The following is a 27150-nucleotide window of genomic DNA, read 5'->3' on the forward strand; positions in this document are numbered from 1 at the left end:
AAATTGACTAGCACATACTACTGCTTCCATTAATGCTACTTTTATTTGACTATCATATATTACAACAACAGCTACTACCGCTACTACATTTTATAGGTAAAGAAACTAAAAGCTTAGACAGGTTAATAAATTGAATCAACATCATATTCCTGGTAAGGGGGAAAATAGGGATTTGAGAAAGGATTTCTTTTTCTTTTTCTTTTTTTTCTTTTTCTTTTTCTTTTATTTATTTATTTTTTAAGTAGGCTTCACACCTGTGTGTAGACCAATGTGGGGCTTGAACTCACAGCCATAAAATCAAGACCTGAGCTGAGATAAAAAAAAAACAAGCACCTAACCAAGTGAGCCACCCACAAATCCCTGAAAAAGAATTTTTCTGAATGACTCTTAAACCTTCTCAGTACGTTACACACTCTATATCAGAAGCAAACAAAGCTATCCCCATAATTTGAGACCTTTTGATTTACAGAGTAATAAACATCCCACTGACCTCTGCAAAGGACAAGGTAGTTCAGAAGGACAATCTAACTCTGCTTACAAAGCTAATCATTGTATGGTTTGGACCAGAAGAGTAGAAATTTTTTTGTTGGAACCTATAATATAACATTTGTCTCTGGTTTTCCAGTGACTAACTGTAGGACCAATTACCAATCACAAATTACAAGTTGTTTTTTTGTTTTAATTGTATCCTAGACATTTTGTATATTATGTATGAGACTATTCGGTCACGCTCAAATCTTATATTTGAGCAGGCTTTCTTGTAATACCATGCTGATGGGCACAGGTTGGGGGGCACCAGGTCACCTCATCACTGCCAAATGGAGGTACAAACCCAGGTATTCCTTTGTTGGCCATCTAGAGCGGGGTAAGTAGTAAGAGCTTCCTTACTTCTGGGGATGGGGGTTAAGTTCATGCTCCTTATTAAGGCATATGCTGACCCCATAAGGGCTGGGAGGGGGAGGATCTCCTTGAAATTCTCCCCATGTGGCCTGCATGGACATCATAGGGTAGTAGGTAAGACTTGTTACTGTTGGAAAGTAGGGAAAGTCCAGGCTTCCCACTGGGCCTCTTGGGATACCACTTTGGTAGGGAGATTACCTTATCAATAAGGGATCACCTTATCACCACCTGTTGGAGGTGGGAGTCCTGGATCCCATGTGGTCTCCACCAACATCATAAAATGAGGAAGCTTTTTATCTCAAGGCATGCATGTAATTCCCAGCTCTGACTCCACTCTGACAGGGATGAGCACTTCATTGGTGCTGCAGAGGAGCTAATTTTAAGATTTCTATTTGGGCTTTGTTGATCAGAGTGGAAGTGGGCCATGGATTTTATCTTTTTTCCCCAGTTTTACTGAGATATACATGACAACATTATGTAAGTAAGTTATACAACAGTGATGATTTGATATCATTGATGAAATAATGCTAACAGTAAGATTACTTAACAAATCCATTACTTCACACAGTTACTAATGTGTGTATGTGTGTGTGTGTGTGTGTGTGTGTGTGGTAAGAACATTTACGATTTACTCTCATAGCAAAGTTCAAGTATATATTATTGTTAACCATAGTCACGATGCTCCACTTTAGAACTTACCTATCTTATAACTAAAATTTTGTACTCTTTGACCAACATTTCTCCATTTTCCTCATGCCCTATGGTTTTTCCCCATGGTGCTTGGCTGGACTAGATTAGTTATCATCTAAAAACTTTTTGTCTTGCTGTGCTTCCCTTGCCTGTTCCTTTGTCTAATGAGAGCAGGTTTTAGTTGGACTTTTTTGGTTTGCACCCAGTGGTATTTCTGGATTGCTGCTTCTCCAGCATCTCATCTGGGATGTAGGAGGCCGAAAGAAAAACCCAGTGAGTTCACTACCATGTCATTTCTCAGGTCCTGAGATCCCCTGTTGGTCTGCCCTTCTCCATCCTCCCTTTATAGTCTTGTTATGTTTGTTTTGTATAAAATGTCCAGAGTTTTAGTATTTCTTAGTGGGAACACTAGAGAGAAGGGCATCTACCCCACATCAGATAAGGTATTTTGTGAGAAATCAAATAGCTATATTCTGGGTTAGGAGATTTTAGGGAACACATTGCAAAGCAGAAAACTGCTTTCTGGCCTTGGTGAAAACAGCAGGCCAGGTTCCGCTTATGTAATTAATGTATATTTAGGGGTTAGGTCCTGCCGATGCTCATAAATTCCTTAAACCATGTTATCACATAGAATATTTTACCTTGTCAATTTGTTTTTCTGCACATTTTCTATATGTTCTTACTGTATGTAGCTCACTGACATAATGCTCATTGTTTCCCTAAATGTATGCTCCATAAATACGGGAGCTAGAGAGCAGCTCTGGGAGACTTCCCTTAGCCTCTCCTCACCTCTCTTGACTTGCATGGAGTCTTGAGTAATCTTTTCTGCCATCTTCGTCTTTGCTGGACAAAACCGAAAGCTGAACCCACAGTATTTAAAACTGGAAGTCCTTTACCCACTTTCAAGTCCTATGGTTTTCATTGAAACTAATAATGAAATTGGTACACTTTACTCATAGAACTATTTAAAAAACACGAACACAGAATTTTTTTCTTAGACACTACTGTTAGGTCTAACCTCATACGTTACATATCATTTCTGTGTGCTCCTCAGGGTATACTAAATAAAATTGTTGTGAAGTATGGGAAATACAATGTTTGGGGGGATAGGACTATTGAGCCATAGTGTGGTCCCTTGACAAACAGCATTAACATCAGTTAGACATGTGTTAAAATTACAAATACCCATCCCCACCTAAGATCTATGGATTAAAGAACTCTGAGAGTGGGATCCAGCAATCTGTTTTTAAACAAGGTATTTTTAATTTGAGCTAAGGTTTGAGAACCACTGAACTAAGGGAATACCTGAGGACTCTTGCAGTTTAGTATGGTCTGCTGGTGGAGAATGCTCCAGAGCCCCGACATTAATAAGCTATGCTGTACGTGTATGACCTTATCCTGAAGGCTTCTCACGCAGCCTTTTCTACTTCTTCCTTAATTCTATGGGTAAGCAAAGGGAAAGAAAGTAGGCATGCTTGATGCTGAAGTTACAAGTTGCCTGTACAGTCTTGGAGTAGATAGGAACTCAAATCTACTTATTTCCACATGAGAGATATTAATATAGTCAGAGCCTGCCTTCCATTTAAGTCTCAGAAAAAAAGAAGAATGTTTAAGGGTTTCTTGTATAAAATATGCTTAAAATTCCACTACGGAAATTATTTTAAAGAAATTGGCATTTCCCCAAAGGAAAAAGCAACACATAAAGCTGCCTTTTCCTTAGTAATAGAGGAGGAATAAATTGAAAGCTAATAGACTCTAAGCCTCTGTGTGAAGAAGATCCAAGATATGCAAAGAGGCCATAATGAGAGGGAATGCGGTTGGGGACTTAAGTAGGAGTGTGCCAAACCAGCTTGGCTGCCCTGCAAGTTCAGGACTTGTGGAAAGCAGCATCAGTGCTTTGGCATGCCATGGGTGCCCATCTATAAGTGGCCAATTCTGACTGAGTTGGTTATTGTCATCCATTATTACTAACAGCACTTAGGGGAACTTAACAATAATCCTATATGTTTGTAGGCAGAGAAGCATCTAGCTTTTCAGTGAGACCGTTTTCTCAGTTAAGGTGAAATACAAACTATGCATGGTAAGGGACATTCTTTAACTCAGTTGAACATTATCTTTCTTCTTATTATTTCTTAAAGACATCACAATTCCAGGTGTCTTTCGACACCATAGTTCATCATCATCTACCTTAAGGATTCTGTAATGTTTGAAATCTCTTGGCCCTCAGGGGTGGATGGAATCACATCTCACTTGCTCCCCTAAAAGGCACAAAATCAAATTACACCAAAAGGCTCCTTAGAGTACAGCTCTTTGCCAATTACTTGAATTATTTTCAGCCACTTTGGCACATTTCCCCTCCAGACGAAATGGAAATCTTTTAGTCTGCACCAGTGAAGGATTTCATATTTCTTAGTGCTTCCACATATACAGTATAATGAGAATAAAAGCTTCTCTGCCTCACAGATCTTTCCTATGGTGCCATAATGCAGGGAAAATAACATCCATTTCTAACACATGAAGCCCACATATTTTCTAAGGAGGAAGAGAAAGACATTAACATTACACAAGAAAACTATTTGCTCTTTGCTTTACATTTCCAAATTTGAGCACACCAGAGATTTCAGACTTCAAAACTACATACATCTGTGCTGAGATATGGACCCTCTAAGGTGCTTCATTATTGGCACTGAAAGCTGGTTTCATGAAACACCTGCTCTGAGTAAGCAATGTGATCAGAGAGTGTCAGCAGGGCAGACAGATTTTAAATGGAAGATTGTTACTTACCCAAAAGCCATTTGGAAGCTAAAAAAACAGCAATATCAGCAAACCAGTAACAATACCTTAAATATCCCCAAGTACATTATTAACACTTCCAGCCCTCGAAATATCAGATGACTTCTTTTAAAAGTTTTTGTGTCTCAAGAGAACAAATCTTTCCTCCACATTTATCATTTTATAAAAATATTATTTTGCACTGATAGCCTTACTTATCTTTTATTATTTCCACTTGGCCCTTTATTTTCCCTTTTGATTTGTTATTTCTTCTCCACCAGTGCCAAAACAGCGTTCACTGAAATCAGTCCCAGTTGCTCAGTATTCTTCCCTGCTTTCAGTAGTACAGCCCTTAAGGATTGAATCCCTTGCCTAGAGCATTAAGAACTGGGGGAAAAAAATTCACTACTCATTGCTTTGCTTGCAGTTCTCATTTGGACTAGTGCTTGCAGAAATGGAACTGAACTTTCTTCACTGTTACTGCATCTGTAAGGTAATTGCCTAAACTTGTTGAGCCAATCGCAATTGCTGTTCTGGAGTTTTGCAAACGTGAAGAATCCGATGAGGCAATTTGTAAGCCATATGGGGTACATCCCTCTTTCCCCACTCAAAATCATATTGCTCTCTATAGGATTTTGTATGACCCTTATGAAACATTACAGTCCAGAATTCTATTTTAAAAGCTCTAAACATTAGTGATTTTTTAAAAAATCATTCTCGTTTATGGTATCATTTTCATTGCCTAAGTCTTATATTAAATGAAAGGGGCTTGAAACTCTTTAGCACTCTCTCCAAAATTTTGGGTAACTCAAAGAAATAGCATTTAATAAGAGAGAGAACACACACACAATATAGCCCTGTAAAATGAGAGGAGGTGTAATATGTCACATGCTTGCAGCATATTTTTTTTTCCTACTACAACATTTGTGTTCAGTGTAGACATTCCAAAATGCCTCATTACTACTGCGTCCTGAGTTGGAAAAATGAAATATATATGATATATAAAGAGAGAGACAGAGACAGAGAAAGAAACAGAGAGATGGAGAGAGACAGAAAGACTTTCATACCTTTAAAAGAAGCTCAGAGAATTTAAAAGCTTTATGTATTCTTTAGCTCAGAGGCATAGTGAATAAACAAATTATGTATTTCCTGGACCATATTCCTATGCCTGCTTGTAAAATTTAAAGTACTTCCCTTCAGAAGGGAAGGTATTATTTCTGACCCAGTTGAATCCTCACTGAATGCCTGAAGAACTAACTTAGCCCTTCATATTTGATGCCATACAGGTCATTGTCTCCTCAAAGAGACAATTACTGAAAACCAGTCCAATATTTAAAATTTTAAACCTCTTTCTGTCTCTTATAGATCAATCATTGGAAAGATAAAATGATCTCTTAAAAGTAATTCTGCATGTCTTAGTACACATATTTACCTTGTTGTCTCATTGTTTTTATAGCCATGTTATTCACAAATCCTTGATTAATGAAATGTACTGACTTGGCCTAGAGAAGCATTATAGTGAGACTCAAGGCAAATGCCTAAGAAACTTCAGTTAGCTTAGGACAGTGCAAATGATAACACCTGCAAAACAAGACAGGGTGTGTTGTTATGCAAGAGCTATAAATGTATAAATCTTGTAACACTTGAGAGTTCACAAGAATCGAAGTGGGATGGAGATTGTACAGAGCATATTGTAGTGTTATCAGGCTATCTATCCGCAGGAAGCAGTGGAACCATTTCAGTGCAGTGTGGCAATTATAATGATTAATAAAAATCATAAATGGAAAACTGTACTTATATGGATGTGCGACATAATAATGACTGATAGAAAAATACTTGTGAGCCATCTGAAGAGAGTCAAAATTGGGGTTTGAACAGGAGCTATGTACTTGAAGGAGGCCATAGCGGTTGTGTGGAAAATGGCGCGGTGGGGAGGAGAACAATGGAGGTCACACTTTAGATGAATCACTTTAATCATTAATACTTCTTTGTAGATGACATTATTATAGGTGGTAAGTGGATTGGCACAATATAATATGGCCTTTATTTTCAATAAAATTGTGATGTGAGGAGCATCAAAGAGCAACAAAGTTGTATTGTACTTATCAACAATTTATCGACGAATAAAACACATGCATATGTGTACAGATGGTAAACTCAGATGATGAAAACACGTGGATGCCCATAAGCAGACATGCTGCTGAACCAGGTACCATTAGGATGTGAAACGGAGTTTAAAAAGTCAGGGAAGTATTCCAGTAAGTGATAAAAATTGTTTCCAAATATGATGAAGAGAACAGGGGCTATTTTGAGAAGATGGAACATTTTAAGAAAAATCTTAAAAGTATTCAACAGAAAAAAGTTGAAAGAGCATAAAACTCACACAACAGCTGGAAAATCGTATAAAAACTGAGTTGTTTTAAGGAAGGTAGAAGAATTTGATAGATGTTTTAGAAATCTGGCCAGGAATTCTGCTGTAAAAATTCAGGAAATTAAAAGCTTTTCGGAGATTTAAGGAAACAGGAACGTAAGCATGCTTACAGAGGACAAAGCTACCCATCAGAAGGCCCTGAATATGAGGGCACAAAATAGAAAAGTACCTAAGAGTTTTAAAAAAAGGGGTATAAGTTTCTTCTACAAATCATTTATAATTGGAAGATTCTCAGTTCTGGATAACTAAACAGATTTTGGGGCGCCTGGGTGGCGCAGTCAGTTAAGCGTCCGACTTCAGCCAGGTCACGATGTCGCGGTCCGTGAGTTCGAGCCCCGCGTCGGGCTCTGGGCTGATGGTTCAGAGCCTGGAGCCTGTTTCCGATTCTGAGTCTCCCTCTCTCTCTCTGCCCCTCTCCCGTTCATGCTCTGTCTCTCTCTGTCCCAAAAATAAATAAACGTTGGAAAAAAAAAAAAACTTTTAACTAAACAGATTTTAACGCTAATTAGATTGTTGCAGTGACAAGATCTTATTTTTTTTACATAAACATACTTTTTCCTCCATTGACTACAAAAATATTTTCCTTTCACTTTATCACAGTAGCTCATTTTGATTATGCTCAGACCTCAGTGCATCACCTACACCTACCCAGCTAATCTGAGTAATTAAAGAAAAATGATGCATGATGCATTTATAGTTAAGTGAAATGAGTATAAATCTCACATAACAGCTGGATTCCTATACTTGGCAACATGGCACAGTTTGAGAAAAGCAATCATCTTCCTTTCCTGTTGGCAAAACACTTCACTGATCTCTCCAATTTGAGGCCTCTTCAGGATTTAGTGTCTTCTCACTTTGTAATGCACAGAACGCAACTTCCAGATGGACAGCCTTGTCATATGCTATTTTTATGCTGCACTTTCAAATTTTCAAGTGGGAGCAGTTATTCACCAAACATGAAATGTATCACTTATTATATACATTTTCAAATCAGCATGCTCAACCAGCTGCTGACGAGCTTAATACACTCAAATGAAAGAAAGCATGGGTAAGTCAGACAGTCAGCAGACATTGAAGTTCTTATGTTGTGTTGAGCTGATGAGGACAGAGGACAACTCAAAAAAAAAAAAAAAAAAGAAGGCAAGATTCCTTCCCTTGAGTGGTTTCCAATCTAACATGGAGATTAACAGAAACATATACACTTGACAAGCATTTGAAGGAGGAAGGTATCCTGGAAAATGTGTTATGCATATCTCAGTGCAGAAAAAAAGAGTGAGAGAGAGAGAGCAAGAGGGAGAGAGAGAGAGAGGTGGAGTTATCAAATTATTAAAGTCAGACTGCCATAAAAGCAGAAGGCCTCCAGAAGCAGATGCGTTGTAACTGGGTCTTGAATGAGATTGTGTATCTAAATTTTAATAGGAAAACCTTCATTTGTGGTATGAAAAGAAGTTAACGGAAAAATGCAAATATTACTTAGAGCAGCTACATAATTGATTTGGCTGGAATATAAAAATGATATATAAAGAACTGAGATAGGACATTAGAGAAATGGATTGAGGATTAGGTGTTTGGAATTGATACAGAAAGACAATAAGGAGATACTGGAGATGATAGAAAGCATGAAAATGGTGTGGAAAGAAGACTATTTTAGTAACTACAGAAATATGGTCAGGGATACCACATGATCAACAGAGTAATTCAAACCTTAAAGGGATAAGAGCCTAGTCTGTACAGATGGATAGAAACTGATCACTTCTCATTCAAATTTTAATTCTATGAATGAGTTCATTTTTTTTAATATAAATAAACAGTATTTTAGTATCTTTTCTGGACAGTGCCTTAGGAAATCAAATCAATAAGAGATATAGCTAACTAGGGGCACCTGGGTGGCTCATTCGGTTAAGTGTCCAAGTGTGCTCAGGTCATGATCTCACGGTTCGTGAGTTCAAGCCCCACATTGGGCTCTGTGCTGACAGCTCAGAGCCTGGAGCCTGCTTCAGATTCTGTGTCCCCTCTCTCTCTCTGACCCATCCTTGCTTGTGCTCTGCTTCTCTCTGTCTTTCAAAAATGAATAAACATTTAAAAAATTAAAAAGAGAGAGAGATAGTTGCCTCTTTAAGCAGGACTTTGGGGTGTAGAAATGCTTGCTCAATTGTGTGGGGTTAGAGGAAATGCAAACTTTTAGGAAGCATCTCATTAAAATAAAAATAAGTCTTTATTGTTTCCCATGTACAATACACTCTGAATAATAATCAACTGGCATTAACTTAAAATCAGATTATTGTCCACACCTTGGGCATTAAGTAATTTTTTTCCCCAGAAAATAGTTTGAAATGAGTTTGAGAGATACCTCATCTTTCAGTTAAAAATGGTGCTTAATGATTCTCAAGCATTTTCTGCTTAGTAGAGCTGAAGAGTATGATAAACCCTCAATATCAGGCTGGCTGTAAATGTGACTCTGTGAGTCTTGGGGTGGATGGTGAGTAATAGTGAGGGTTGTATAGAGGAGGGAGCATAAGGCAAGTTGATACCCTGCAAACCCCTCCCCCATTCAGGGGTGACATTCCTTAGCCATTCCTGGCTGCCCTAAAGCTAAAAAAGGGAAAAAAAAAATGATTAAGTGATAGAGATCACAGTCCTGCAGGACCTGAGTCTCTGTCAGATTATAAATGTCTTATTAAATTATAAGAAAAAGGCAATTATCAATTACCTAACCTCCACAAACCCGTAGACTCAGCCCCAACATCACTGTCCCTCCATACTGATGTGGGGAACAAAGGCAAGAAGGAAATGATAGATAAAATTAAATTTCCTTATAAACTGCAGCCCATTGACAAACACTTCATGCAAATACAGAATATAACATTCCTCCAGGAACTCCCTACTGTCTTTATATAAATGCTTTGCTAGAGGGAAAAACAACCTTAGCTTGACAACAGCTAGGCCTCCAGTATTTTATGAGTCCTCTTTAGTATATGAAAGTCTTTTTGGAAACTTCCATTTTATCTTTACCCTCCCCCCCCAACTATACAGTATATCATCTGTCACTCCTCATAACCCCATTGCAGCTCTTTCTGCCCAGGGGTTCTGTCTGTGTGCTTTAATAATCTTTTTTCACCAAAGACATCTCAAGAATTCTTTCTTGGCTGTTGGCTCTGGACCTCCACCATCACTGCAAAACCACATCAGTATCATTTCGGGAAGTTTTGCAAGTATAATTTGGAATCCTGACTCTCCCCCCCCTCTCCGCTAAAACCACAATCATGAAAATCATTGACTTGACTGATGGAGTTTTGAGGAGGGGTGGTGAGAGGGCATTTCTCCATGTAAAACTTAATTGTGTGCAAATAAATGAAGGCAAACCAAATGAGAAAAGGGAAGGCTATTTACTCTGAGCTTCCTCATAGCAAGGAAGTTAACCATTATCACTTGTGTTTTGGCATAGATTAAAGGCAGTAAGAGGACTGGGAAAGCTTTATAGTGGAAAAAGGGAAGGCTTCAGGTGTGCTCTGATTTGGAGGTTGTTGGCACGGGGAAGCTGTTGACAGGCTAACTAGAAGTAGATCATCCTTTATAACTGATTAGGGATGTATATTTAGTTTTCTCTGGTTGGTGCTAAGTTGGAAATGGGAACAAAAACTAGGGAAGCTATCAGTTATTAATAAAGTCCTGGCCATATTGGGCTGACTGTTACAGAAGTTCTTGTTTAGCTTCCTGGATTATCACCTGATAGCAATCTGGCTTCCTGCAAGTCTGACCTACAGCAGACTGGCTTCTTGGGCTGTTGTAGATAAGGGAGTTGGTTTCCTAGGCATGTTGCTGCAGGTTGTAGGTCGGAGCTCCGTTTTTATATGTGGTCTGGCCATGGTCCATTTGTATATTCATTCTCTCAGATGTTATTGACATATCCCCCCTAGAGATCTATCCTGTCACCGCATAATGTTGTTGTATCCTATCCCTTAGTATATATGCAAATGTGTATAGTTAAATGTGCACAGATAGCTAGATGGCTTTCTCTTAATGTTTGTATTTAAAATCTTGCCAGTTTATGTTGTTTAGTGAAAGTGTCTGTGTTTGTTTTTTAATTTGTTAATATAAAAATACTTTATGTACATATCAAGAAATCAAGTTGCCATTCACTAGAAAAATCTTAATCAGTTGTGATAATAAACCCAGTCTTTTCAAAGTTTACTAGTCTCCTTCATCACATCTCATAATTGAAGACTGGACTGTAATAGTTAATACCTATCCTAATTACTCAGCAGCCTGGCTGCCTTACTCTCTTGCCCTCTGTCCATAAAACCTTCCCTCCTTCATTTCTACCTATTTCACAGTGCCAGGATTGCTTACAATCATCTCACTTTCTGAACCAAAGAGAGGAAAGCAATGCCAATAATTTTGACTATATTTATGTGGACAGTGAAATAAAATATTTGAAATCAGGATTGCTTTGACAAATACAGGCTATATTATTTTTGATGCTTTTGGTTGCAAGTAACAGAGGACAGTGTAAAATTGTTTATGCAGTAAGAGGATTTATTATCCCAGGTAAGAAATCCAAAGGTACAATTTTAGATTCAGTAAACTCAGTGGGTCAGTATATCCTCAGTGTGCCATCTCTCCTTCTATGTCTTGTCATCCTCAGCGTGTTGACCATTGTCTTCAGCCTATTTCCCTCATGAATAAAAGTTGCTGCAATGACTCTGTATTAGTTTCATGGGGCTGGGTGGCTTAAACAACATAAATGTATTTTCTCATAGTTCTGGAAGCTGGAAATATGAAATCAAGATCTTGACAAGGTTGGTTCCTTCTGAGGAATGTAAGGAAGGGCCAGTTCCATGCTTCTGTGTTACTTGCTGGTGATTTGCTGGCAATCTTTGGTGTCCCTTAGCTTGTATATGCATCACTTCAATGTCTGCCTTTATCACTACATGGCATTCTCCCTGTGTCTCCGTTTTCACATGGCCATCTTCTTAAAAGGACAATAGTCATATTGGATTAGGGTCTCACCCCACTCCAGTTTGACCTCATCTTACATAAATTATATCTGCAATGACCCTATTTCCAAATAAAGTTGTATTCTGAGTCATGCCAGTTAAGACTTCAACGTATATTTTGGGGGAAACACAGTTCAATCCAAAACAAAGCCCTTGCATCATATCCTTGTACAACAATGTTCGAAGGCTGAAAGGACAAGTGCTTCTTCCTTATTTTTAAAGAATATACTTCCTCATGTGTTCCTGTGAAACACACGATAGACTATCCCCAAGCATCACAAGAAAAGTGATGAAGAAAAGTGTCACCTGCTTTTGTTCTGAACCAATGACAGGGAAGTGGAATTACTACTAATGGCTTAAACTAGGGATTGACAAACTTTTTCTTGTAAAGAACCAGATAGTAAACAGTTTCTATGGCAACTACTCATTGTAGCCCCAAAGCATTGATAGACAGTAATGGATGGGCATGGCTATGTCCCAATAAAACTTCCAAAAATGTTTTTATAAAAATAAACAGTATCTGAATTTTACTCAAGGGCCATAGTTTGCCCCTAGACTAATATAAATATATTATCTGGAGCAAGTGACTGACCCAGACTTCCTGAGAATTTAAATCTGAACTTTTTTCCCCCCTTTTCTTTTCTTTTCTTTTCTTTTCTTTTCTTTTCTTTTCTTTTCCTTTCTCTTTTCTTTTCTTTTTTCTTTTTTATTTTCTTTCTTTTCTTTCTCTTTTCTTTTTTTTTTTTTTAACGAAGCTTGATATTTGTTGGAAAGGAACATATGGTCAATATAAGTATAGCACTTGGCTTCTCTAGTCTTGAGTTGTTTAGGGTACAGCTTGTCATGACTATTCACTTGGAAATGTTGCCTTGCAAGACAGGTTTGGAGGGTAAGAGCATAGCATGGTAATTAGGATGCCTGTGTTCAAATCCTTGCTTTCCAACTAGCCAGATGGATGACCTTTATAAAAAAATTACTAAGCCTTCTTCCTCAAATTCTTATCACTAAAATGGTGATGATAATAATTGTACATACCTTATATCTAATATCTCAGAGGGTTGTTGTGTGGATTAAATGATAAACTAGGAATAACCATTCATTTACTTCAGCAGTTTTTACTGTTTTACTTTGAGTACACGGTCTGTTTTTAAATTGTGGAAGAATGAGAACTTGAGCGAAAAACTTTATACAAACTTGCTTTTCCCAGTAGTATTTTGTCTTAGACTACCATGGTTTAACATTCCCTTCATGACTAATGAATTCATATCATTATATATATGAGTGAGTAATAGATACAAGGATCAGTACAGTACAAGAAGTGATAAGATTGCCAAGTTCAGTTAACGATACTCATGGTCACAGCTGGAGAAAAACAGACCTTAGGACAATAGATTCAGTCTATAGATTTGGGTAATATTGGCTTCTATAATCAATACAGATAATCCTAGGATGGAAAGAGCAGTAGTGATCCATATTGATGTTGATGCGTGGCAGAGGAAACTCATAGGGTTTGTTCCTGCATTGCTTTGGTTTGTTTTTATTGTTTCTATTGCATGTATACAGATGCAGTTTAACTTGGAGCTACTTCCCCCATGCTTACTGGGTTTGTAGCATTATTGTTTTCTCAGGGAGAGAGAATTCCTTAGAATGACAAACTTAACTTTGATTTCCTTTCTTCTCCCTAAGACTCACATTAGTGATACCTTTCTACAGGATACTAATTTAACTACTACTCATTTCTTTTTTTCAGGATACCATTAATATCTACTAAGTATGACATGACTGAATAAGCCCTCCTATCCTTCTATGCATATTCATACTTATGTTCATTCTAATAAAAGTCAGGCTCAACTCTCCTTTTGAATTTCCGGATTTTAGAAAGGGAAGGGGACTTCACCACCACATGGAGACCAGTGAACTCTATAGAAAAGGGGTTGACCAAAGTCATATTGCCATTAATACCAGGTAGTTAATATTCCTTATGCTACAGAATTTATATTAAGGAAACATTCAAAACATACACAAATATAATAATATAACGAACTGCCTATGTATCCATAACCTAAGTTCCACAATTTTCAATTCTTGCCTTTTTTCATTTCTGCTAAAATTAGTCTGATCATGTTTCCTAGTTTAAATCAATAAATGACTACTAATTATTTTAACTTTCCACTACTTCCTCAAAGGTGTTCCAATTTGCACAATGAATTATATGGTCATCTTATCTATATACCTTATTAATTGCTCTCTCCACCTCCCTCTCATTGGGTTATTTTGAAGCAAGTCCCAGGCCTCCTATCATCTCATCTTTTAATATTTTTACGTGAACATCTTTCTTAATAAGAATTCGTAGCTTGTCATATGTCCATTTTCTCCACAGCCATATTAAAAATTCTGATCAATAATAAAATATTTTAAAGTACAAAATGCTTAGATCAATGCTAGATAATCTCCTTCTCCTCTTCTTCCTTCTTTATTTTTGAGCTGTGTTTTAATACTCCAGATGGACCATTTTGACTAAATTGACTGATCAATGTCAACCTGCATGACTCATTATTTGACTTCAGGGACTGCTTAGTTAATGGTTTGGCCAAATTCACTGGTAGCTTTGGCACCTGCAGGTGTACTTCAGTTGCTGAATATTTGATATATGGGATGTTGTTTAGGGCTTTGGTAAGACAAAATAAATTTGGTCTGATAAATATCCTTTCTGTATGACTTACTAATTATGAAATTAAATACATAGAAAAAACCTTCAGTTTTTGACACCTTTCAAAAAATTCTAGTAATTATTTTTTTTACCACTGTATAAAATATTTACTGAGAAAATGTGTATAGCAATAAAAAAATCGAAACGTGCAATTTGATTTTAGCTAGTTTGAGGCTTTCTTCTAATGTGTTATTCTGGAGTTGGGGGAGGGATTTGTTTATGTGTGGCACAGTATTTTGTGTACTAAACTACAGTAATTTAAATATGCCAATTGTTACCTTTTTCTTAAGTTTTAAGAGATATGACAGTAGTGAAACTGGAACAGAAGGATCAAAATGATTAACTCTTAGTTAATAATTACTTTTAGCTAAAGCAGATAATACCTTTCTTTCTCTACTATATTATACTATAAAACTTTCTCTGCACTTAGAATTTGCTCCCTAAGATTCCAGGTTGAGCTGTTGCAAAGACTACAACCACATGGGAATATTCAATTCACTGCAAACCAATAAAATCCAGGTAAATTTCCAGCTGGAACATTTTGAGCAAATTGTATATAAGGTTTTGTGTGTTGTAACAAAAGTGGTTAAGACCTTTTGACAAGTTCTGAAGCTTTCAGTTCATTTAAAAAGGACAAAATGAAGACAACTAGTTTCTCTGTGGTGTGTGTGTGTGTGTGTGTGTGTGTGTGTGTGTGTATGTGTGGTGTGATGTACTTACTATTACTGTATGGAGAAACTTTGTCTTAGATTTCTCCATAGAGCAGGATATGAATAAAAAGTTAAAAAGTCATTTCTTTCAGACAAATACATAAAATCAAGAGAAGAGTGGTCAGTCATAAGTTTTTTACATTAAAACCCAGGATTCCTATTCATTTTCTGTCACTAAAACATAACCCATCTAATTTAAGCACAAGCATTATTGGTCTTAGAAATGAAGATACTGGGATTGGTATCCAGTCTTGATCTATTTCCTGATTAGTTTCTCTCTCTTGCTTGCTCTATTTCTTTTAAGGTTCTTGGTTTCTCCTGAGGTCTCTGCCTTTGGGGTGTAACAGCTATAAAAGTCTGTGTTAGAAGTTACAATGCAATTCACTTTGCTTGGCTCTGTGTTTATGACATGATTGGTATCTGTGAGCAGGTAGGGAATTGAAAAAATGTTCCATCTCACTCTGAATGTGGCATAGTCTGATTACAGCACAGACTACGAGGCAGATTTCTTTGCTCTGATCCTAGGAACATCCTATTGCTCTTGTACTGACACCAGGAATAGTTCTGTCTTTTTTAACCTTTTCCAAAGATGAGATTATTCTGGGTTCTGGGCCTTGACGATAACTCTAGCGTGTTATCAGTTGTCAAGGCATGCTCTCTATAACCTTAATACATCCTGACAATCACTATACTGAATGACTCTCTGCCCTAACCTCTAAGAAATTTCTTATCCTTGCCAAATATTGCAAAAATTTGCAAGTTCATATGCAACTACTGAAAGGAGGTTAAGCCCAAAGCTTTTAGCTTAATTGTGCATGCAGTCAAGGTAGAAGAGTCAGAATACTGCATCTTCCAACTGTAGTGACTTGTATTTTCTTATAGTTAAGCCTCAAACCTTTCTAGGCTGGCATGCATAAATAAAAAGATAAGGGAATTGAGCATGTGTCCTGAAAATGGAACTCTAAATACTTAGAAAAGAACCTTCTTTAAGAGTGGGCAGAAATCTGTTCATCTTCCACAAGCCTGAAGAACAAGGCAAAGGTCTACTAACTATAAAAAGATGGAGATAAGAACAGCTGGAAAAAGCTTAAATAGCACTTTTTTTTTCTCATTTACATCCTCTTCATGGTTCTGATTTCCCTCTAAGGAAACATTTCAGAAAGCAAATGAAGAAATGTACCTGGGAATTCCTAATATGCTGAAAGAACTAGAGAATGAAGATATTTTGAAAGCGAGGAAAAATCTTTGTCGATGCCACTTTTTTTTTAAATGGCCACCCTGACTTAACTGATATTCTATAGATAGGTCTAAGGTAAATTTTGGAAGGGATTTTTTAAAAAAATATCTGAACATTTGTTTTGGCAATGTCAGAGTGTCTTTTGGACTGGAAATACCTTTGTTAGTTTCAGAGGATCAGACAGAGTTTTATACGCAAAATGACTTTCTAGAGAAACAAGCATTTCATTAGGCAGCTGCCTGGAAATGTTAAGAGATGCTAATTGCTTGGCAGACTTAGATGAGCAGGGAGCACAGAGGGATGCTCTTGTTACCCCAATTCGTGGAAAGCAGAAAGTGACACCAAGCTGAATCTAAGAAATGTATTTTCTGGTTGGGATACTACTTTCTTTCTGCTTTAAACAAGTTTTATTTATTTATTTATTTATTTATTTATTTACTTACTTACTTACTTATTTTTTGTAGCAAGATATCAGGTAAAATTCAAGACAGAGGAAAATAACTTAATTCGTCAAGTTATAGAAAGTCTCAAACAGTGATTGTGCTTGAAGGACTAAATGTCTCTCCCAAGAAGTTAGCATTTTTATAAGGAAAAAAATCCTCAAATATATCATTATTCAATTATTAAACAAATAATATCACACTTAGAGGTAGAGTTAATTATGAGTCACACTAAAGAAATACTAGAAGGTCTCTACTAAAAACAACAACAAAAAAGTCTTCATTAATTGAATATTTCCGCCTTAAACATCCATGATTTTAGTTAAGATATTGCATCCCCCCTCCACTGTTGTTTAAGAAATAAAACAGCCTTCTGAGTAAAAGTCTTCTAATTAAGTAAGTTTAGGGGCATCTGGATGGCTCAGTCAGTTGAGTGTCCGATTCTTGATTTTGGCTCAGGTCATTATCTCACAGGTTCGTGAGAACATCCCTAACTAGTACATTCTCTCTCTCTCTCTCTCTCTCTCTCTCTCTCTCTGCCTCTCTCTAAAACTAAATGAATGTAAAAAATAAGTTTAAACATTTCAGGAGTATTTTGAATAGTTTCAAGAGTTATTTAGGTCTTAAAATAAAACATGGAATTTTCAATAACTATTTATGCCTTTTGATGAAATTAAAGCACAAATTTACTGAGTGCTTATTCTGTGTCAAGAACTGTCCTAGTGTTTAACATATATTAACTAACTTAATCATTTTTTCTTTTATTAACTAACTTAATCCTTACAACAATTGTATCAAGCAGCTATTTTCATTATCATTACCTTTTTTTTTTTTTTTTTTTTACAAGAAGACAATAAGCATATGGAATTCCGGAATCTCTCCCAGAGCCCAGTCAGGAAGCAGTAGAGTGATAATTGAACCCAGTTGGGTCTCTGGGCCCCTATACTGGCCCCTATACTGTAAACACACCAGTTGTTCTCAAACCTCATTTTGCATCTGAAATCATTGAAAGGTTGTTAAAATGAATATTGATAAGCACCAGTCCCAAAGTTCTTTATTCAGTAAGTATGCATTAGGGCCCAAAAGTTTGCATTTTAACAAGCTCTCAGTTAATGCTGATGCCGCACTTTAGGAGTCTACTCTTTGTTAACCTGTATGCCATGCTATAGTATTTAATTTACTTAGAATCATAATCTCTTCTATTGGACCAGATGGTTGTCTTTTTGAGAGCAGAGGGTTTGTGTTGCATTTTCAGTTTTCCACAGCTGGTCTTCACAAGTAGCAAGTGAGTATTTAGTACATGTTTGTTCCAAGTATGAATGAATGAATGAATTTCTAGAATCCCCTTTTAAAATGGGAAAGGCCCTCGGAGTGATATTTAATTAAGCTGTCATCTTGCAAATAATTTAGTATGAATTCATTTATTTGGAATTAACAAATTAACCACCTACAAAGCCCTAGAGGGCTATATGGCAGGGCTCTCCGATGCAAATTATGAAGAGTGGTTGGGAAGAAGCCAAGGAGCAATGTCCTGGGTGTAGTACTGCAATGTAGGACCCAGGCATGGAAACATGAGTCTAATTTAAGCTTGGGTGCAAAGAGGGAACCCAATGGTGGGAAAGGGTCATTAAAAAGAGATAAGGTTGAGTGGCGCCTGGGTGGCTCAGTCGGTTAAGCATCTGGCTTCAGGTTAGGTCATGATCTCATGGTTTGTAAGTTCCAACCCTGCATCAGGCTCTGTGCAGACAGCTTAGAGCCTGGAGCCTGCTTCGGGTTCTGTGTCTCCCCCTCTCTCTGCCCTTTCCTACTCATGTCTGTCTGTCTGTCTGTCTGTCTCTCAAAAATATACATTAAATATATATATATATATATATATATATATATATATATATATATATATATTTAAAGAGATAAGGTTGTTCCTTTGCTTAGCAACAAACCTGGTGGGATAAGTTTATGGACTCATTTGAAAACATTGTGAAATGTGGTAGAAAAAACAAGGCTTTAGAGGCAGGCAGATATGGGTTCAAAATGCTGGTTCTGCTACTAACTAGCTGTATGCCATGGACCTGTATTTTCTCATCAATAAATATTATTTGACCTGTATTTTCTCATCAATAAAATCACTTGACTCATAAGATTAACATGATAAGATTAATAAGATAAAGCAATTTAATATTTATGAATCATATACCATCAATGATTGGTACTCACCAAGAGTTAGTTTTCTTCCTTCTCCAACATTTCTGATTCATGCTACAAATTAATGCTACACTTTCCACGTTGGTGAGAAGTTGTTAGTAAAAGAATAAATATGTATATTTCTCTCTCATCATATACTATATAGAATATACCTAAACTTTTCGGACTGTTCACTAAATCTGCTTATATTATTGTTGTGCCTTTTATACTTGACTAAACTGAAACGTACAAGACACATTTCTTTAATTATCAGATTTTGCTTTATTCTCTTAGACCAGATATCAAGGATAATTTATAATTGGCTCTGCCTGCTTATCAAAATCAGTAATATTTAAAGTATCACTTCTGTAGTCTTTGTCCTTTAGTATCCTCTGATTACTCTTGGAAAAGGTTTATCTTTTCTATTTTTAAAGAAGAGATGTTAAAGCACAAACACGTGAAATAGAAGAAAAAGTCGTATGTTGTTAGAATGCAGTTTCTCAACACCTACTTCAGTGCTTTGTTAGGTGTTGCTGCTTCATTGAATTACAAACAATAGAACTGACATATTCCTGTGCATTGTATTAACCACACTAAAAGTTTTGTTACTATAATGCTGGAAGAAACTTTTCACATCTTAGAAATCACCTACTCATATGTTTTAAGAAGACCATTTGCTACAACTCCTAATTTAAAACTATGTTTCTTTTATAACCATTGCATTTAGCTCTTCTCCCCTCATCCCTTTTAGAAATGAGTGAGATGGAAATGAGAAAGAGGTTTCTAGATGCTTACACAAACTCTGTGATCATATTTACCATACTTGGTGAGTTTATGTTCACTAGTTTATGTGTCATGGCACTCTTTCCATGCTTTCATGGTTGTCAACAACTTTCCAAGCACATTCTAAGATTTAGAGAATTTTTTAAAGCTCTATGCCTGACTTGGGGCTTGAAATCATGGCCCCAAGATCAGGAGTTGAATGCTCAAGGGGAAAAGAAAGAGAGAGAAAGGCCAGCCAAAAAACAGACTCTTAACTATAGATAACAAACTGATAGTTACCAGGGGCATGGTGGGTAGGAGGAAAGGTTAAATAGATAGTGCCCTTGTGGTGAGCATCAGGTGTTATATGCAAGTGGTGAATCACTCTATTGTACTCCTGAAGCTTATATTACACTGTTAAATGGAATTTAAATAAAAACTTAAAAAAAAGAGTTGCATGCTCTACTGACTGTGCCAGTCAGTTGCCCCATAACCAGTTTTAAACAATAGCATCTTTTGCTTTAAATGCTCAGTTCATTTTTTTTTCTGAAAAGCAAAACAAAATTCACAATAATGATCAAAATGAACTGTTTAAAACATTTGCTGCATTCCACCTAATTATGCAGATAATACCCTTCATCCATAAAATGTCTCATTTGCCTTGAAAACATCCCCTTCCCTCTGGCTGCTTTGGTCCCCGTTTTCTTGTTGTACACTATGCACTGTTACAGAGAGCAGAGCTGGGCAGTGTTCTAAGAATGTTGTAGAGCATTTCAATCATAGCTTCCACAGTTGTGGTTGCACATCCTCATAGTCACAGATTTGTTAGGAATTCAGATGCACATGCTTTTTTGTGTTAAATGATTAAAAATACTCTGTGTGACTTTATATTTTTAATGGCCCTTGCTTAAAAACCCTGCAGTCTTATGAAATGTCATTCATAATGAGACCCCCCCTCCCTTTTAAGTGTCAACAGAGGAAGATGTAAATACTCTAAGACACTTGATAATAGGCAATAAAAATTTCACCTTTAAGTAACTAGCTACAAGCTAGTTTCAATTAAGACCATTATTTATTATCAATATAATAAATGTATCTCTATGAAGCAAAAGAGTTTAATGACTGTAAGAAGAATCTAAATAGATATCCCTTTGTCTTCAGTGACTGCAGGTCTCAGCCACTGGTTCTGAACCTTCATTTAATCCCAGTAGACCTGAGGTCTATGACACAATCCCATTTGTAACACAGGCTCCCTTTTACAGTGTGGTGGAGAACTGGGTGGTATCTGAAGTGGGGACTAATTAATTAACTGATCAAACTGGTCGTTTAACAAGACTGAGTACCTACAATGACATAAGCGTTGTTCTAGATACTGGCAATAAAGCAGTGAATGAAACAAATTCACCACCCTCTTGGAACTTATATCCTATTGCTGGGAAATAGACAATACAAAATAAATCATATAATTTCAAATAGTGGTAACTCCTTTGAAGAAAAACATCGATCAGGATAAGGGAATTGAGATTGATTGGGGAGAAGATCCAGTTTAGATGGAAATAATGTATAGTGTTAGAATCTGTGATAAATAATATGTCTTAAAAGATCCTTGGAAGTTATAATATGAAGAGTGGACACAAAAAATATTTTTTGAATGAATTAATGAAACATTATTTCCTCTATAATATCCAAGAATTATTGTTCTAGAAGGCTTGCTGTGGATTCTCATTAAGAGGTAAGAGATTTCAAGGAGTTAAGATGGTGGAGTAGTAGGAGGATCTTATGCTTGCCTCATCCCTCGAACACAGCTAGATAAATATCATTCATTCTGAACACCCAGGAAATCAACCTGAGGAATGAGAGGACACTGCACAATTAGAGGGCGAAAAGAGGTCACATCGTGGAACGTAGGGGGTACAGAGACATGATTTGGGGGAGAAAAGAATTGCCGGTGCTGTGGAGGGGACAGAGCCCTGGTCAGGGAGAAAGGAGAGAGAGAGAGAGAGAGAGAGAGAGAGAGAGAGAGAGAGAGAGAGAGAGGTGCACAGGGCATTACCCAAGAAATACACTTATCTAAAACCATTGATGGAGAACATGAGAGGGGCTGACAATTGGAAGTTCTTAGAAGCAGCAGAGCTCAAACTCTGAAGTTTTATAAGTCTTTGCCATCACTTAGGTGGAGCCTGGCAGGCATAGAGGTGCTTCTCTGGAGAAGGAGGGCAGAGGCCCAGGAGCAGAAAGTGTGTCTGGGGAACCCCTGGGTCACACTGGGAGAGACAATTCCTCTTCTTGGAGTGTATTTGGGAGAGGTGGCACTGCCTCTCCAGGGACAGAAGAGCTGGTGGGTGCCATTAAGGTGCTCTGTTCATTAGTATAGGAGCAGAGGAAGTTGCTAAAGGCATCTAACCAGGACGCTGACTTTTGCTGTGATTTACCATAAACTCCAAGCCCCTTCACCTTTGTGTGCCTTTCTAGGACAAACTAGCACTAGCCATGGTGAGGCAAGACCCTACCCCAGAGGATCAGTGTGGGTCCCTGCAGTGCTAGGTCCCTAATATCTGGAGTTTTGAAACCCAGCCAATGCACCTGAGATAAAACACAGGAGCACTTTGAGGCTGGGTAGACATACAGCTTGGACACAGACAAGGTGAAGGCAGGGACCTGAGGAAAGCCTGGGACAAATGAGGAGAGATCGTTTGCTCATGTGTGAGGACTTCTTGAACTGAGGCAGGAGCAAACCCCCCTCTCTGGGATGAGGGGATGATAGAGCCAGCAGAAGTCATTTTTATCCCCACCCATCAGCATGGATGGACTTCAGTGAGCAGCATAGCACCTACAATGGAGACTTGAGCTGCTTGTACCCAGCCCCACCTCCCTGTGCTCTGAAGGTGCTTTTTAACTAGGGCAAGTGTGCCTGAGAGTCAAAGCAGCAGTGGGCCACTCACTCAGAAGACCAGCACAAACTGCGCCACCCCCCCCGCCCATGCACCAAGTCCACTGACCATAGAGTCCTGCAAAACTTCTGCATAGAGGAAATAGGATGTAGCCTTGTTTAACAGGCAGACCAAAACATACCTAGTTAAAACTCATTCCACCCTGGATAAGGTCCAAATACTCCCAACTGTGGACAAGGAGAAACTCTGCAGAGAACTGACCTGAGACAAAGAGCAGCCAAAATACAACAGCAGAGTACATACAGCATATACTAGAAATACTTCCTGAAGCATCAGGCCCTGGACAGGGTGTGACCACTTCTTAATACAGCATTACTCTCAGGAGCAGGGAATGTAACAGATTTTCCTAGCACACAGTAGACAGAGGTCTAGGCAAAATGCCAAGATAGAGGAATTCATTCCAAAAGAAAGAACAAGATGTCATGGCCAGATATCTAATCAAAACAGATATAAGTGATATGCCTGAATCAGAATTTAAAACAGCAATCATAAGGATACTAGCTAGGCTTGAGAAAAGCACAGTACCTTATCACAGAGCTAAAAGATCTAAAAACTAGTGAGGCCAAAATAAAAAATGCTATAACTGAGATGCAAAACCTACTAGATTTAAAGACAAGGATAGAAGAAGCAGAGGAATGAAAAAGGGTTATAGAAAGTAAAAATATAGAAAATAATGAAGCTGAAAAGAAGAGGGAAAGAAAAATATTGGATCATGAATGCAGACTTAGGGAACTTAGTTACTCTACAAAGCATAATAACATTTGTATCATAGGAGTCCCAGAAGATGAAGAAAGGGAAAGGGGGCAGAAGGTTTACTTGAGCAAATTATAGCTGAAAATTTACCTAATCTGGATAAGGAAACAGGCATTGATATCAAGAGAACTCCCATCAACATGAACAAAAGCAGGTCAACACCAAGACATATCATAGTAAAATTTGCAAAATACTGAGATAAGGAAAGAATCCTGAAAGCAGCAATGGGAAAGAAATACCTGCCTATAAGGGAAGAAAAAAAAAGGTTAGCAGCAGATCTCTTCACAGAAACTTGGCAGACTACAAGAGAGTAGCATAATATATTCAATGTGCTAAATGGGAAAAATATACAGACAAGAATATTTTATCCAGCAAGTCTGTCATTCAGAATAGAAGGAGAGATAAAGAGTTTCCCAGACAAATAAAAACTAAAGGGGTTCATGACCCCCTAAACCAGCTCTACAAGAAATTTTAAAGGGGACTTTTTGAGTGGGAAAGAAAGACGAAAAGCAAAAAGATGGAAAGGAACAGAGAACATCACCAGAAACACCAACTTTATAGGTGATGCGATAGCACTAAATTCATATTTATTGATAACCACCCTTAATGTCAATGGACTAAATACGCCAATCAAAAGACATAAAACAAACAAGCAAGACCTATCTATATGCTGCCCACAAGAGACTCATTTTAGACCTAAAGACACCTGCAGATTGAAAGTGAGGGGATGGAGAAACATCTATTGTGCTAATGGACATCAAAAGAAAGCTGGAATAGCCATGCTTATATCATACAAACTAGATTTTAAACCAAAAACTGTAACAAGAGGTGAAGAAGGGCACTATATCATAATAAAGGGGTCTATCCAAAAAGAAGAGCACCCAAATATCTAAATCAATAAATAACAAACATAAAGAAAATCATTGATAAAACTATAATAAATTGGGGACTTTAACACCCAACTTACAACAATGGACAGGTCATCTAAGCAAAAAATAAACAAGGAAGCAATGGCTTTGAATGGCACACTGGACTGGATGGACTTAACAGATATATTCAGAACATTTTATCTCAAAACAGCAGGATACACATTTTTTTTTGAGTGCACATTAAACATTCTCCAAATTAGATCACATACTAGGTCACAAATCAGGCCTCAACAACTACAAAAATTGATATCATACCATGTATATTTTGAGACCACAACACCATGAAACTTGAAGTTAACTACAGGAAAAAATTGCAAAGACCACAAATACATGAACATTAAAGAATATCTTAGTTCAGGGTTCTTTAAGGAAGATGGCGGCGTAGGAGGACGCTGGGCTCACCGCGCGTCCTGCTGATCACTTAGATTCCACCTACACCTGCCTAAATAACCCAGAAAACCACCAGAGGATTAGCAGACGGAGTCGCCGGAGCCAAGCGCAGACGAGAGGCCCACGGAAGAGGGTAGGAAGGGCGGCGAGGCGGTGCGCGCTCCACGGACCGGCGGGAGGGAGCCGGGGCGGAGAGGCAGCTCGCCGGCCAAGCAGAGCCCCCGAGTCTGGCTTGCAAAAAGCGGAGGGGCCTTACGGACTGTGTTCTGACAGCAAGCGCGACTTAGCGGCTGGGAGGTCATAAGTTAACAGCTCTGTTCAGAAAGCGGGAAGGCTGGAGGACAAAAGGAAGGAGAGCTGCTGAGCCCCCGGACGACAGAGCTCAGTTTGGTGGGGAACAAAGGTGCTCGCCAGCGCCATCTCCCCCGCCCATCCCCCAGCCAAAATCCCAAAGAGAACCAGTTCCTGCCAGGGAACTTGCTCGCTCCTCGCAAACACCCAACTCTGCGCTTCTGCGGAGCCAAACCTCTGGCAGCGGATCTGACTCCCTCCTACTGCCACAGGGCCCCTCCTGAAGTGGATCACCTAAGGAGAAGCAAGCTAAGCCTGCCCCTCCTGCCCCTGTGCACCTTGCCTACCCACCCCAGCTAAGACGCCAGATCCCCAGCATCACAAGCCTGGCAGTGTGCACGTAGCCCAGACAGCCCACCCCACCCCACAGTGAATCCCGCCCCTAGGAGAGGGGAAGAGAAGGCACGCACCAGTCTGACTGTGGCCCCAGCGGTGGGCTGGAGGCAGACATCAGGTCTGACTGCGGCTCCGCCCACCAACTCCAGTTATACACCGCAGCACAGGGGAAGTGCCCTGCAGGTCCTCACCACGCCAGGGACTATCCAAAATGACCAAGCGGAAGAATTCCCCTCAGAAGAATCTCCAGGAAATAACAACAGCTAATGAGCTGATCAAAAAGGATTTAAATAATATAACAGAAAGTGAATTTAGAAAAATAGTCATAAAATTAATCGCTGGGTTTGAAAACAGTATAGCTGACAGCAGAGAATCTCTTGCTACAGAGATCAAGGGACTAAGGAACAGTCAGGAGGAGCTGAAAAACGCTTTAAACGAAATGCATAACAAAATGGAAACCACCACGGCTCGGATTGAAGAGGCAGAGGAGAGAATAGGTGAACTAGAAGATAAAGTTATGGAAAAAGAGGAAGCTGAGAAAAAGAGAGATAAAAAAATCCAGGAGTATGAGGGGAAAATTAGAGAACTAAGTGATACACTAAAAAGAAATAATATACGCATCATTGGTATCCCAGAGGAGGAAGAGAGAGGGAAAGGTGCTGAAGGGGTACTTGAAGAAATAATAGCTGAGAATTTCCCTGAACTGGGGAAGGAAAAAGGCATTGAAATCCAAGAGGCACAGAGAACTCCCTTCAGTCGTAACTTGAATCGATCTTCTGCACGACATATCATAGTGAAACTGGCAAAATACAAGGATAAAGAGAAAATTCTGAAAGCAGCAAGGGGTAAACGTGCCCTCACATATAAAGGGAGACCTATAAGACTCGTGACTGATCTCTCTTTTGAAACTTGGCAGGCCAGAAAGAGTTGGCACGAGATTTTCAGTTTGCTAGACAGAAAAAATATGCAGCCGAGAATCCTTTATCCAGCAAGCCTGTCATTTAGAATAGAAGGAGAGATAAAGGTCTTCCCAAACAAACAAAAACTGAAGGAATTTGTCACCACTAAACCAGCCCTACAAGAGATCCTAAGGGGGACCCTGTGAGACAAAGTATCAGAGACATCACTACAAGCATAAAACATACAGACATCACAATGACTCTAAACCCATATCTTTCTATAATAACACTGAATGTAAATGGATTAAATGCACCAACCAAAAGACATAGGGTATCAGAATGGATAAAAAAACAAGACCCATCTATTTGCTGTCTACAAGAGACTCATTTTAGACCTGAGGACACCTTTAGATTGAGAGTGAGGGGATGGAGAACTATTTATCATGCTACTGGGGGCCAAAAGAAAGCTGGAGTAGCCATACTTATATCAGACAAACTAGACTTTAAATTAAAGGCTGTAACAAGAGATGAAGAAGGACATTATATAATAGTGACAGGGTCTATCCATCAGGAAGAGCTAACAATTATAAATGTCTATGCGCCGAATACCGGAGCGCCCAAATATATAAAACAATTACTCATAAACACAAGCAACCTTATTGATAAGAATGTGGTAATTGCAGGGGACTTTAACACCCCACTTACAGAAAT

This window comes from Herpailurus yagouaroundi, unplaced genomic scaffold, assembly GCF_014898765.1.
Source record: "Herpailurus yagouaroundi ecotype Mexico unplaced genomic scaffold, PumYag 162, whole genome shotgun sequence".
NCBI classification, from domain to species: Eukaryota; Metazoa; Chordata; class Mammalia; order Carnivora; family Felidae; genus Herpailurus; species Herpailurus yagouaroundi.